This window comes from Octopus bimaculoides, chromosome 2 (genome assembly GCF_046866305.1).
Source record: "Octopus bimaculoides isolate indiv1 chromosome 2, ASM4686630v1, whole genome shotgun sequence".
Lineage (NCBI taxonomy): Eukaryota > Metazoa > Mollusca > Cephalopoda > Octopoda > Octopodidae > Octopus > Octopus bimaculoides.
The window spans coordinates 122,402,451-122,416,867 of NC_142929.1; the positions used below are offsets into that span (position 1 = coordinate 122,402,451).

General features: G+C 39.4%; 1 protein-coding gene across 2 annotated transcripts in view; it reads left to right on the forward strand.

The window, feature by feature from the left end:
• LOC106874086 (evolutionarily conserved signaling intermediate in Toll pathway, mitochondrial) overlaps positions 1-14,417 on the forward strand; it is a 50,627-nt gene that overhangs the window by 18,438 nt on the left and 17,772 nt on the right. The window contains exon 1 of one of the 2 annotated variants that reach the window (XM_014921685.3): positions 7,604-7,709. The exons of the other annotated variant lie outside the window; for it this stretch is intronic. The gene's annotated coding sequence lies outside the window, so the exon portion shown is untranslated. Of the gene's footprint in view, positions 1-7,603; positions 7,710-14,417 lie in introns of those variants that run through there. 2 annotated transcript variants of the gene reach the window in all.

The window sequence follows — 14,417 nt, forward strand, 5'->3', positions numbered from 1 at the left end:
TGAGTTCCGCACCAAGAATGGTTTGAGAACTGATATCGTCTTATGGTCTGAACAGGGTGCCAAAATGATTTTCATTGAATTGTCAATAGCATACAAGAACCACATAAAAGAGCAGCAAATACGGTAAGTAGACAAAGCAGCTAGGGCGTGATGGTTTCCACTGTACTGTGAAACCAGTTGAAGTTGAATTGCGAGCATTCGTGTCTGCATTAACCTGTTAGCTACTCAAGCAACTGAGTATCAAAGACCACAGAAGAACTGTCACAATCAAACGCTTGTTTGATGTTGCTAAAAAGAGTTCAGTGAGGATATGGGCGAAGAGAAATGACCAATGGACCTAGTTATGGATTCCATTGGTTATTTACAGGAATAGAAGGAAGAGAACTGGTTCTTTCACCAGTCAGAGTGACCTAGTGGGCTGAAACACAGCTCTGGGAACACAAGTTCACAAAAAGAATGACCCAGCTTCAAATCCCGCTGGAGAGGGGATTTTGAAAAGCGGCAGGAGGGCACCTAGGAGTTATGATCTGGGTGGGCCCTGATCCCGTAGAGGTATAAGGGCCGAAACACTTGTCGGGAAGGAGTTTTTCCTCTGAAGATCTCTCCTGCTGTGCGCTCGCCTTGCGGCGAGTTTCAGTTTCTTTTTTTTATTCGAAAAATTCTCACTCCTCTTGCCTTACGGGTTTGTAGATTGACAGTTTTTCTTTCAGAGCTGTGATTCAGATTTAGTTTCTACGTTTGACAGCTTTGAAGTAGAAATGAGCAATCATTGTCGTTAAGACATATGAATGGTGCAGATCAGTGAGACAGTGGAACGCTGAATTAAATAAAACAAGAACACTCAGAGAGCGCAAACCACCGTCAAGGCAACACCAGCGTCCTCTCAGCGATTAGCCAGAGATGATTTTTAAAATGAGAATATCTGAAATAACTCAACTGCTCTCACAAACGAAAATACTAAAAATGAACCCGACCGCTCTCAAAAGTTAAGTAAAAAAAAAACGGAAAAAATAATCCATAATCCTTGTCCGGTATCAGATCGATCCCAAAATTTAATCAGTTCGTGCCAGTCATGAGGCCAAATATCCCTGAAAGTTTCATCCGAATCCATCCAGCGGTTCTTGAGATATCTTTCCACGGACAAACAAACAAACACGTCTAAAAACAATACCTCCGCCTTCGCTAAGACAGAGGTAATAAAGTGTATAACTAATGAACCGTATTTGTCCCATTCCTTGTTCATACCTCATAGCTGGTAATTCGGACTCTTCCATCAATACCTTATAGCTAAAAGTTAGAGCTCTTCATTACAATTGACTCGACTTCATTTAGAAGATAAACTTTGCATGCAAGATCTTTAATTGTATTTTTCTCTGAAAAGAAAAATACAATTACAGAACGCTACACATTCATCTATGAACCAACGTGGTACCGCCAAGACAGCAAAAGAGCTTCTACTCTGTCATTCTACCGGCTATAAATGGCAGCCAGTTCTTTAAATAACACACTGCCGTGTGAAGAAAATAATACATAGGACAACGTAGCTCCTAATATACAAAATATCTTTATGGTCACAGTTGAAATACTTTTAACTATAAGTGTGTTGAATCAGAGCTTATAGAGGAGTGAATAGCAACAAGTATAACTTACAACACACCACAATACATTCCTTCGGTTTATGTACATGTACACAAACACACACACACACACACACACACACACACACACACACACACACATATATATATATATATATATATATATATACGCAATCGTGAAATCGTTCGATGTATAGTTGAGTTCATTTTATATATATATATATATATATATATATATATATATATATATATATATATATGAAAGAAGGTTTGAAAATGCACTTATTTTTTTAAAATATTTATTTACTTAACCGGTTTCACTTTTTTAGAAAAAGATTATCAAAAGTTTTTGAGAATAATAAAAAATGTTAAAAAAACAGTAAAACATTCCCTCAATATACACAAGAGAAAAAGGCCAGGTCAGTTCCTCCCCAATTTTATTCGATTGTCAAAGAATATGTATAAGAATATGTATATGTATTTTTCCATATATGTATTTTCATACACTGTTTTTAACATATATACACACACACATAGAGATGTGCACAAAACCAGTCCCCAAAACCAGTGCACCATGACAGACTGTCACAGACCAACCAAAAATTTAAAAAATCCTCTTTAACTCTTCCTCCCTCCCACCCCAGCTAGCCAGTCATACTGTCTCTTAAGACAGTAAAACATTCCCTCAATATACACAAGAGAAAAAGGCCAGGTCAGTTCCTCCTCAATTTTATTCGATTGTCAAAGAATATGTATAAGAATATGTATATGTATTTTTCCATATATGTATTTTCATACACTGTTTTTAACAATTTCACCTTAATATCAGAGAATGTGTGACAATCAGTATGTAACACTACAAAGTTCATACAAAGCTTTATACTTTAAATATATTTTATCATCAAAGAATGTATATATGCATTTTAATACTCAAACTGTTTTTTAACATTTTTTATTATTCTCAAAGACTTTTGATAATCTTTTTCTAAAAAAGTGAAACCGGTTAAGTAAATAAATATTTTTAAAAAATAAGTGCATTTTCAAACCTTCTTTCATATATATTTCCACTCTTACGGTATTCCACAACTTTACTTTATTATATATATATATATATATATATATATATATATATATATATATATATATAAAATGAATGTCTTATAAAACTATTCTATACATACAATAACAGCCAAACCAACAATCCAACTTACCTCCATCATCAGCTGTCCCACAGATATCACTATGCTTTCGACACATGGGCAGTACCATTCAATCCAGCGGTGTCAACAGCACTAAAATAAGTGTTGTTTGGGAGCAAACATACTTTAGATATTACCACATTCATTCAGTCTTAATTCTAGGAAGGATTAAACATTAACATTATTAATTAAACTACATCAAAGAAACACATTTACCCTATGTACAAAAACAGTATTGGTAAATAAATTTAATAAGTAAACTTATAACTAACTCCTAAATTATCTAACTAAATAGCAGCCTAGCCCTTGAAGTCAATACAGATAATATTCCCTATATATATATATATCTATATATATATATATATATATATATATATATATATATATATATATATATATATATATATATATATATATATAAGAAATAGTGGCACAACAAGGCACCATGACTATCTTATTCATGTAAAACGAAGGAACTTCGACCAACTAATTCTAGCAGGTTGAGCAACCGCATAAAAGCTGCTTCGTTGGTAAGAATAGGATAGCCTCCTCACTTCATACCTCTCCATCTCAAATAGGCAACGATACATTGAACCATGTAATATCTAATGTACAAAAAGACTGGAATCCCTTTAATTGTAAATCTGCTTGGATTGGGTTAAACAATAACAATTACACTAGTCTTCTTTTCTGGTGGTTTTCAATGTTAACTGGCGTTCCAGAAAAGACCATCATAGCTTTTCAGATAAAATTATTCCTAGCTGAATCGACCTCTCAGAGAGAGCAAAAAATATCCCTCAAACAGTCTGAGATAATATGCCAGAATACAATGCAATATTACCAACTCTGCGCATACACATACACAATTGCAGTAAAATATTCACATATATAAACAGATAATGCAAAGCAGTAAAACTTTTGCATAAACAAATGTCAAATAACAACAAAACGCAAATAGGAGAACTGGAAGTACTTCTTTCTGCGGGATGCAAGACATCAAACACAATATAGTGCAACAAGCAATGTAGATAAATATACCAAAATAATTTACTTATAGTAATAAAATATTCTTTTCTATTCTAAGCACAAGGTCCGAAATTTTGGGGCAGGGATTAAGTCGATTAGATCGATTCCAGTACGCAGCTGGTACTTAATTTATCGACTCCGAAAGGATTAAAGGAAAAGTCGACCTCGGCGGAATTTGAACTTAGAACGTAAAGACAGACGAAATACCGCTGAACATTTCGTCCGGCGTGGTAACGTTTCTGCCAGCGCGCCGCCCTACGGTAATAATATATTAATAACCTTAAAAACACATTTATGGAACTAAAATCTTCGTAATCATTCGCGACATTACCGCTTCGTAATGTAGAAAAGAACCTCCAACGCAGGATACCTCACATCTCCAAATTATGCAAGAGCCTGTAGAAGTAAAACCATATTCATGTGCTTATAACATACATACAATTCTAAATTTTGTGCATAAACATTACAAACGATAGTTGAACACCAAGAGAAATAAAAACATTCGGTGTAAAAAGTAATGACACGAAACTCATTAACATATTAAACAAAAACATAACACATTCAATCGCTTTAGCTTAAGTAAAACAGTTTAGCGTATTCCTAAATATTATCAAACCATCTTGGTCCCCGAAACAATAACGACAACACGCGAGCATTACAATTAAAGTCTCTTTATATCTTCAACAACTCACACCAACAGCATATCCACATAGCAAACAACAATAACTCTTCTCTTGACATCACATTATGTTCCATAACTTCGATAGCACAATCACATGTCAAACAATTCCTCAACTCATCTCCGACCTTTTATATATAATTACAATGCACTCACGCCAATGAATAAATTAGAAGCACTTTCGGAATCTTCAAAACAAAAGGCTAAAGGAATTGTTTTCGTTAAGAGATAAATATAAGTTGTGCAGAATTCAATTAAATATCACAATTACCATCATAGAATCTGGACTACATACGTAACTGTAAATTCTCCCCACCAAAAAAAAAAAAAACCATCCCAAATGACAATAAAATACAAACTCAATTGAACGAGCTAGTGTGTAATTTCTCTTGATGGCTGTTCATCCCGTTTTAACGGGAAACAGCAGCCAAATCTCCCTCAAATCTTTCTTTTAAAAAAATGAGGCATTGAATAATGTAGTTTAGAAAAACTTTTTTAAAAATCGGAATGGTTTCAGTTTGATCTTTTTCTTTTTCTTTTTTTTTTTTGTTCTTTTTTTTTATCGTGCATCTGCTCAAGCAAGATTGACCTGGAGCTAGTCCACAACAAACTCTCTTACACTGCTGAAATAGCAAACCTGGGAAAAAATATTAGGGTAAATTTCAAATACACAACAAAAATAAATTCAGCAACAATTTAACAATAAGAAAAATAACAAACAGATCTTAACCATAGAAAACTGAAAACTGACAATTATTCGCACAAAGCAAGCAGTTAAGAACACAACAGCAACCATACTTCATGTCACCAAAACAAACCTCAAGTAACATGTCACATTTCAATAGCAAGCAGATTAATTTATCTTAAGTACTTCTCCAAAATCAAAGACAAAGACATACAAAGAAGGCTGTAATATTTTTCCTTGCTTGTTAAAGGGGTCGATGTCGAAAGTGATATAAAAATCTAGATGCAGTAAAGGTCTGAGGAGTGGCTGTGTGGTAAGTAGCTTGCTTACCAACCACATGGTTCCGGGTTCAGTCCCACTGCGTGGCACTTTGGGCAAGTGTCTTCTACTATAGCCTCGGGCCGACCAAAGCCTTGTGAGTGGATTTGGTAGACGGAAACTGAAAGAAGCCCGTCGTATATATGTATATATATATATATATGTGTGTGTGTTTGTGTCTGTGTTTGTCCCCCCCTCCCCACCAACAAACATCGCTTGACAACCGATGCTTGTGTTTATGTCTCCGTAACTTAGCGGTTCGGCAAAAAGAGACCGATAGAATAAGTACTAGGCTTACAAAGAATAAGTCCTGGGGTCGATTTTCTCGACTAAAGGCGGTGCTCCAGCATGGCCGCAGTCAAATGACTGAAACTAGTAAAAGAGTAAAAGAGTAAAACCTCACGGTCTGACAGTTACACAAACATACACAACACTCAGAAACAACCTCAACGCTGTAAAAATCTAAAAATCTATAAACTGGGGAAGAGGTCGTCAAAATCTTTAATCTTAACTTTGTAAGGTAAGGCAAAACTACGACAAACTGCTTCTTGATTGGGTTCCCTTTGGTAAAAAGCATCCTTAATAGCCTTTTTCTTAAATGACACAGGAAAATTAATATGTTCTTATTCATTCACTGTATGTATTTTTGCTGCTTATAGATTTGGATGTAACGGAATTGCTTGCTCTTAAATTCTATGAAATCCCTTTCTGGCTCCCTCTTTCGTAATTTTAGACCAATACATTTCATCACAGTAATCGACTGACGTATTTTCTAGACCTAATAGAAAAAGATGTTAGGGTAAAGAGTAAAGGAGTGTCAGATAGAAGGAATGGGGGCGTGATAGAGAGAGAGAGAGAGAGAGAGAGAGAGAGAGAGAGAGAGAGAGCGTGGTATAGTAGTGTAAAAGAAAAGGAGTGTCAGGTATGTAGTGATAGAGCCTGAGTGATGGGGAGAGGGGGGTAGGGGTAGTAATATGGTGGAATGAAGAATTTTGGGAATATAGATTAGGTTGGTTGGACAGGTCAATGCTTAGTAGTAGAAAAAAATATATATGTGAAGATGTATACAGATGCATATATTAAACATGTATATATATATTTATACATGTCAACATTTACACATACAACTCGTACTCATATGTATATGTACATATGTATACCCATATATACGTGTATCTGAATGTATTATCGCCCCTGCACATGCAGGTATATATCCCTTGCATACATACATACATACATTCACACATATGCATGCACGCATATACACATATATATAATTAGATAGCTGTGATATCCGAGTATGAAAGAGGAATTAGATAGGGATTAGGAATTAAAATGTAGATTTATAAGGTTATTGGGATTACCTAAGGAGTATTGTGGAAATATACTGTATGGTCATTTAGGCATTTGGATTTGTGGTAGAATTTGAATGTGTGAAAAAAGCGGTGGTTGCATGTGCTTAGTGCCTCATTATGTTTATTTAGCAGTGCTGGAGAGATGTGCTTTAATATGTGAAGTGCCTCCTTCAGGCAAAATTTGCAGGTTGAGCGTTGATCTCGGTAGTGAAGCCCTGAATCCAGTATAGACAATGGTAGAGTATAGGGTATATTTGTATTTTTGAGATGATGTATGTGGTTGGCGAGTGTTGTAGATTTACTATGTTTATCATATCTAAAAGAATGGAGGTGAGCGGCATATCGTTGCTTAGAATTTTTGGTTAATCCTTTGTATATGGCTGTAGAGTTGTGTATTAGGTTAAGGACAGTGTACAAACTCTATACTTGGAATGACCAATGCTTGCGGGCCACTTATATTATTGTTGTTATTTATTATTATTATTATTATTATTATTATTATTATTATTATTATTATTATTATTGTTGTTGTTGTTGTTGTTGTTGTTGTTGTTGTTGTTGTTGTTGTTGCTGTTATTACTATTATTATTATTATTATTATTAATAATAATAATAATAATAATAATAATAATAATATCTTTATGTGTGTATAATTATACACTGATATCGTTTGAATTTGGCGCTGGTCTTTCAACGATCTTGACAGGCATGACGAAGCGAGCATATATTTAACCCTTGGCTAACAGCGAGACCTACTCATGAGAACTAAGGGAAATATTTCAAAGTTTGAAATCACGTGATATAGGAAAATTAATATGTGATCCTCATTTACGACTTTCAGCTACAACGGTAAGTTAAATTTTGCACGTTCCTCGATTTTCGTCAGCCTGTCGTATTTTCAGTGAAATGGTGATTTATTTCAGTATTTTTCAACTCTTATTTCTAGCAATGCTGGTACTTTGTGTACCCTCAATTACAATTAATAATTAATTATAAATTTATAAATTTGCCTCTTTTACTTTAATGCTTGCTGGCCACTTATATTATTGTTGTTATTATTTATTAATAATAACATTTTTATATATGTATGTGTATGTATGTGTATCTATGTGTGTGTATGTATGTATGTGAGTATGTATGTATGTCAGGTCACTTTCGAGTGCTATTGGTAACATGTAATCCGGTACAACCTGTCGCATGGTCGGGCCGTCGGTGACTAAACCGGCAACCCCACCAAACTTGCTTGGTGAGGAGGGTGTTTATTGGATCTCCCTTTTTCTGACTAATATTATATATTGTATATTTTTATAGTTTATATTATATTTTTATAGTTTATATGATATTATTTTTATATATTTTTTTATATACCCCGTATCGTATATTTTATGTATATTTTGTATATCAATATTTTTTGATATATCGTATGTTTTTTTTTTTTCTCTTATGTCTCTTTTATCCAGCTTATGGCTGTATCTTGCGCCGTGACATAGAAATAATCGGACTGAATACCCCGATCGCGTGGTTAACCCATTGGGAGTGAAGGACCCCTAGCCTTTGTTAGGGCATCCTTCTAGGAGAAGGCAACTCAGGTAACTGGGACATAAACCTGCGACTCAGTGGTTACCGATGATGTTGATTTGTTCTTCTTTTCGGGTTATGGCTACTGTTGCTTAGTGAGTGCGATTGACTCAGTGCCCAGCCTTTCCTCACTTTAAAGAAAGTCTTCTTGCACAGGCATTGCACGATAACAACATTGATTGATTGATTGATTGATTGATTGATTGATTGATGATTGTTGATAGTGCTGTGAGTCTCAACTGAATGGTTAGCTGTAGCCTTAAAAAGCAATCAATGATGTACCAAAACAGTATAAAAATAAATGGCAGTAAGAACTCTGGAACTACATCAGGAAGAGTCTGGCCCGGCAGGGGCTCCAGAGCATCAAAGTCTGAACCCGGCTGCCATCGTGCTACTGTGATAGAACCAAATAAAATATTGAATATTGGCTGTTAGAATGTACGGACGCTGCTTGACTGCGAGTCATCAGAATGTCCTGAACGAAGGACTGCTCTTGTTGCGAAGGAGCTTCGACGCTATGATCATGACATCTTTGCTTTATCTGAGACGAGATTAGCTGGAGATAGTCGTCTTACAGAAACTTGTGGAAAATATACATTTTTTTGGAAAGGGAGGGATGAAGAGTTTAGAGGAGAGGCTGGAGTGGCATTTTCTGTTAAGGTTACTCTTGTGGACAAGTTGGAAGAATTCCCAGTCGGGATTAATGAGCGTCTTATGTCAATGAGAATTCCTTTGGTTAAAGGAAATTATGTGACCTTGGTGAGTGTGTATGCTCCAACTATGTACTCTACTGATGACAAAAAAAGTTTCTTTCTACCATGCTTTGAAGTGCATTATAAGAAATATTCCTCTGGCAGACAAAGTCATCGTACTGGGTGACTTTAATGCTAGAGTGGGTAGGGATTTTAACACATGGACTGTAATTGGAAAGCATGGGGTGGGAAAGTGTAATAGTAATGGTATGCTTCTGCTGCAGATGTGCGAGAAGCTGGGTTTGTGTGTTACCAATACCATGTTTCAACAAAAGAATAAGTTTAAGACCACATGGACCCGCACTCTGCATCTAAATAATGGCATATTCTGGATTACATTCTTGTTAGGGTGCATGACAGACGAGATGTGCAATGTGTTCATGTCCTTCGTGGGGCTGAGTGTTGGACTGACCACCACCTAGTACGTGCAAAAGTGGAATTAATCACAAAACGTAAAATCTGGGCCGCAGGTATTACCCTGCCTAAAAGACTGAATGTTGATCGTCTTAGGTGTATTAGTGTGAAGAGAACTTTACGAGAGGAAATGAATGCTGCAGATATTGGGGAAGATTGGCCGACCCTTAAAAAGTCAGTGTATGATATAGGTAGGAAAGTTCTGGGAATGATACAAAGAAAGCATCAAGATTGGTTTTAACGAAAATGATGAACATATAGATGATTTATTGGCTGATAAAAGACGTACTTTGTCACGCTATATGTCAGGAAAGCCACAGGAGAGAGAAGTGTTGCATAGGGAACTCAAGGATGTAAAATCAGGTGTGAGGCGGAGGCTCTCTCACATGAGGGATATGTGGTGGAGTAAGAAGGCTGACGACATACAGGCGGCGTCGGATTCCAATAACACAAAGCTGTTGTATGGCCACTTGCGAGAAGTTTATGGACCGACTTCTTCTCTGATGACACCACTTCGAAGCAGGAAGGAACTTCTTCGTGATTCACAGGGAATTCTACGAAGGAGGAGAGAACACTTTGATGAACTTTTGAATCAGTAATCTGTAGTTAGTGAGGATGTTCTCAATCTCATCCTTGAATTACCTGTGAAGGCGGCTCTCGCAGAACCACCAAAGCTGGAAGAAGTTGCGGTGGCTGTCTCAAGGATGAATATTGGGAGGTCTCCGGGTATGGATGTCATACATGCGGAGTTCTTGCAGCATGGTGGTGAGAAACTTCTGCAGCAATTTCACTCTTTGTTTGGCAGGATATGGGCTTGTGAATCTGTACCTGAGAACTGGAGAGATACAGGAATGGTTGTCTTATATAAGGGAAATGGCAACAGGAATGATTGTGGTAACTATAGGGGAATATCATTGCTTTCTGTCGTAGAAAAGGTTTTATGCAGGGTACTTCTGGACCGTCTGCTGAAACACGTTGCAGATTGTGCTCTTCTAGAAAGTTCTGAAAAGTTCTTTGCTTCGGTTAGGTCTTTTCATGAAGACATGAAGGGTAGGGTTAATGTTAGAGGTAAAATGTGGGAGCCTATCTCAATACAAAATAGAGTGAAACAGGGGGATATTCTGGCACCGACTCTATTTGCCATATATTTTGCGATGGTTTTCTGTATTGCGTTCAGAAACTGCAGATATGGTGTTTACATCCATTATCGAATTTCTGGCAGCATATTTGATATCAGGTGCTTTGCTGCAAAAACAAAGGTATTTACTTCTATCACTAGAGACCTTTTGTATGCAGATGATTGTGATCTAGTAGCGAACAGAGATTGATATGCAACACATCGTGAATGCATTCTCTGATGCTTGCACTACCTTACGATTGACAGTCAGTCTCAAGAAAACTGTTGTCATGTACCAACCTGCCCCTGGTAAGCAGTATAGTGAACCAAATATCTATGTGTATGGCAAACGACTTGATATAGTTGATCAGTTTGTCTACCTGGGAAGCCCTGTTAATAGATATAGCAATTTGGATAATGAAATTCCATACAGAATTAGGAAAGCAAGTGATGCTTTCGGAAGGCTAGAAAGGCGCCTCTGGAGTCGGCGAGACATATACAGGAAAACAAAGATAAAGGTGTACAAGGCGTGTATGCTCTCTTCTCTTCTTTATGCCTGCGAGGCGTGGGTCACACATCGATACCACCTTAAACAAATGGAACGTCTCCATCAGATGTGTCTCAGACGGATCTTTGGCATTAAGTGGGAGGACCGCATCAGTGATCTTCAGATATTGGAAAGCTCTCGGTGTGAAAGTATAGAAGCTCTTGTGTTAAAGCAAACGCTCAGATGGAGTGGTCCTCTGGTCAGGATGAAAGATTCAAGACATGCCAAAACAACTCTTTTATGGAGAGTTAGCTAAAGGAGAACGACCTCCACATAAACCAAAAAAGAGATATAAAGACTTGCTGAAGGCTTCCTTGGGAGGGCATAGCTATCGACCGTAGCAGGTGGAGAAGGGTTGTTTACGAAGGGACAGCTACATTTGAGAAATCTCGAGTTGCGCATGAGAAAGTTAGGAGGGACATCAGGAAGGGCATCGCTATAACACTTCCACATGGCAAGGGTCTTCCTATAATGCTGACATGCAGTGTCTGTGCAAGACCCTGCCTCAGTAAATCTGGACTCAAGAGCCATCTTCGTAGTCAAAAAACGAGAGCGATGATTGACAACCAGGCCGCTGGTGGTGGTGCTCACACCATAATAATCATATCTGTCAGGCATGTAGAAGGGAGTGTAATTCAGCGGGAAAACTTAAACGACATGCAAAGGTACATGAAGCCAAGTTACAACTACAGCCGGCTATTTCTGGTAAAGGTTTTAGCTGCCAATTCTGTCAGAGCAAGGGAGGAGAGGTGGGTGGGAGGAAGTAGGTGTGAGAGGAAGAGAAGAGGAGGGTTAGATGAAGAGGGGAGGAGAGTTGAGCCCATATGGCGCAAAGGAGCGAAGAGAGAAGATTAATCTCTGTTCACGGCGAAGACGGGAGTCCGGATGGCCCCGAACACAAGCAGGTAGAGTGGAAATGGTGCGAGACCGGAGTGTCATTGCCGAGTCTGATGTCTCGGAGGTGTTCCGCGAACCGGTCAGCCAAGAGGCGTCCTGTTTGACCGATGTATAGAGAAGGACAGAGAAAGCAGGAGATGCAGTAAATGACGTTGCTAGAAGTGCAGGTGAAGGAGTAAGTGATACGATAGGGTCGATGATGGGTACCTGTGAGGAGGGTGGTGTTGGAGTGGTAAGGGCAAGTGCGGCAGCGTGGCGGGAGCAGGGGAACGAGCTGGGTTGGGAGGTTAGGTTAGGGGAGAAGCTGTGGAGCAAGAGGTCTTGTAGCTTGTGGGCTCGTTTGAAGGAGGGGAGGGGTCGGTTAGGGAAGATGTGCGAAGTGGAGGGGTCGGACTAGAGTCACCGGAAGGCTCGGAGAATGGTGCATTGGAGAGGTAGGGTGGTGAGGTGGTAGGTGAGGGGAAACGGGAGATGGGTGACGGCGGGGTGGGGGCGGGGGAGAGAGCAGATGCACGGTCCACGGAACGTGCTCTGGCAAGGGCGGTGTGGATAGTGATGAGGGGATATCCACGCAGGATGAAGTGGCGAGCCATGAGTTGAGACTGAGTCTCAAAGTCATGGTTGTCACTACAGAGCCTGTGTAGACGGAGGAATTGGGAGTAGGGGATGGAGAGCTTGGTGTGTTTAGGGTGGGAGGAGGAGAAGCTGAGGTATGAGTGTGAGTCTGTGTGTTTGTAGTGGATGAAGGTGGTAAGAGTGGAGGGATGAATGCTGACCGAAATGTCGAGAATGGCGATGGAAGTGTCGGAAATAATGCAGGAGAAGTGGAGGGCAGGATGGAAATATTTAACAAAAGAGAAGAAGGAGTCTAGATGTTCGCGAGAAAGTGAGGTCGCACCGATGCAGTCATCAATATAACGACCGTATAGTTCGGGAGTGGGACCAGTGAAACTTGAAAATATTTGGGCCTCAACGTAGCCAACGAACAGGTTCGCATAGTTGGGGCCCATTCTCATTCCCATGGCCACTCCCGAGACCTACTGGTAAAAATCACCAGTGAACGAGAAGCAGTTAAGTGAGAGGACAAGTTCTGCCAGACGAAGGAGTATGGATGTCAGGTTGGGGATTAGGTCGAAGGTCCAGGAAATGTTGGAGTGCACGCAGCCCCTCGTGGTAAGGGATCACCGTGTATAGGCTCTTGATGTCAAGAGTGAAGAGAAGTTTAGAGGATCCTGGAGGGAAGGAGAAAGAGTTGAACAAACGAAGAGCATGGTTGGTGTCGTGCATATGAGAGGGGAAGGAAGCCACTAGGGGGACAAAGACACGGTCAAGAAGGAGGTGTCTTGAAGTTGGCGGAGAGCTTCCGCCTTGTAGAGGTCCGCGTGTCACACTACCACGGCGCCACCCTTGTCGGCCGGTTTTATGATGATGTCCGTACGGCGTCGGAGACATCGAAGGGCCGAGAGTTCGGCTGGGGAGATGTCCAGATGTCAGGGACGCCTGGAAAAGTCAAACTGGCCCACAGCACGCTAGCAGGTGCCCGCAAAAAGATCGACTGCTTGGAACTGGCCTGGAGCTGGCGTCCACTGGGATGGTCGGCGGCCCAGGTCGGTGAAGCAGTCCTCCTCATTAGATGCAGATGGAGTGTCGCGGAAAAGCGCACACAACCTAAAGCGGCGCACAAAGCTATGGATATCGGCAAGAGACCGAAATTCATTTCTGGATGGAGTGGGGGGATGAAGAACAGACCCCTACTGAGGAGGGAGCGCTCCGCCTCAGAGAAGGGAAGATCTGGAGGAATGGTAACAACAGGCTGAAGAGGAGAAGGGGTGGATGGGACAGAAGTAGGAGGGGGTGGGGTGGAAATCTGGGAGGGAAGAGATGAGGGGTATGTGTGTGCAGGGTTTGGAGGGACGGGGGAGCGTATCAGGGAGGGAGAGGGGTAGAGGAGGTGTTGGAGTAGTGGCATCGGATGTGATGGAATGGAGGAGTGAGTGGAGCTTACGTTGTTTGGTGTGAGCCAGAAATTGAAGAAAGTGATGATTTAAATGAATTATGTAATGTAAAGTAGTGTTAACACGGGAGGGCGACTAAGAGGAGAAGATGGAAAAAGCAAGGAGATATACACACACACACACACACACACACACATATATATATATATATATATATATATATATATATATATATATATATATATATATATATATATGTATATATGTATGTATATATATATGTATATATGTCTGTAT